The following is a 1251-nucleotide window of genomic DNA, read 5'->3' as shown; positions in this document are numbered from 1 at the left end:
CGTCTCCCCTCTCACCTGCGGGCAACGGTCGGAGCAGCGGCCGGGCGCAAGGGTTTCAAACTACCGAGGCGGAAGAAGAAACGCCTCTCTGATAGGCTCAGCCGGCTTCTGCAAGGCACTCTCTGATTGGGCATCTTGGCGGAAAAATAGCCAATTAGAGAGCTCGGCCCCAGGAGATTAGGAGTGCAAAGCCGTCCCGCCCCTCGGCTGCAACGCGTCACCCTTTGCCGGTTCCTGCCTGTCAGCGGTGCCGCCTGCTGATTGGCCAGTTCCGTTCCCGGGGCTGGGGCGCGGGCTGTGAGTGGCAGTTGGTGGGGGTAGGTGCTGAGGGGCGGGCGCCGTGAAGTGGGCAGCTGTGCGGGATTCCGGGTGCCCTTGGTGACAGTAGGCTTTGGTGACAGTAGCCCTTAGTGTTGGCCCGGTAGCTCTGTGGTCTTGCTTGATGCCTGCTGGTGTGCGCTGTATGTGGTCTGTTCGTGCTGGGGTGTGTAGTGAGCAATGCCAGCCCAAAAGCTTGGGCTAGCTGTGGTGAAGGGAGCTCAGGCAGGGGGTCCCCCGGGTTGCAGAATTGCTGCTAAAAGAATCAGAGAGTGGCTTGGATTGCAAAGGGACCATAAAGGTCATCTAGTTCCAATCCCTTGCCATGGGCAGCATTGCTGCCCACCAAATCAGGCTGTCCAGGGCCCCATCCAGCCTTGTTGGAAATATTCAAATAATTTTCCAGGATGGTATCTCTGATAAAGCAAATTTTATTTGCAGTTGAAGTGGCGGGCCTCCTGCAAGCAGGAATACACACAGAAAACAGTGTTAATCTTTTATTCGATATTGCCCGATGCTTATCTCTTTCTCCCCTGGTTTCACATTGGCTGAGTACTGCAGGTTACCACTCTTTCGCAATGCTTCACTAATCATATAAATACCAAGTAAACACAAATCCTTGCCACTCAAACACAAATATCTTAATTGGTTAATTGCCTTCTAACAATTGCTTTCTTAACAAACACCTGGTCTTAACTTTTGGATGCCTGCTTTACAACCTTAATGTAAGCATAACCTCTTAATTGTTTAATTGCCCCCTAGCATTTGTGCCCTTTACACTGGGTTGTTGTTCTGGTCATCTGTCTGTCCTTGCATAGAGATAAGCTTGGAAGGAGGATAGAGGGGAGCATCTTGGAGCCTGCCTATGGCATCCTAGCATTCCCACACAATGGGACAGTTCTGCTTTGCGTAAAGGCACTGGCTCCTTGAAAG

The sequence above is a fragment of the Meleagris gallopavo genome, chromosome Z, assembly GCF_905368555.1.
Source record: "Meleagris gallopavo chromosome Z, MGAL_WU_HG_1.1, whole genome shotgun sequence".
NCBI classification, from domain to species: Eukaryota; Metazoa; Chordata; class Aves; order Galliformes; family Phasianidae; genus Meleagris; species Meleagris gallopavo.
The sequence above is the reverse complement of the archived record's forward strand: the minus strand, read 5'-3'. Positions refer to the sequence as shown.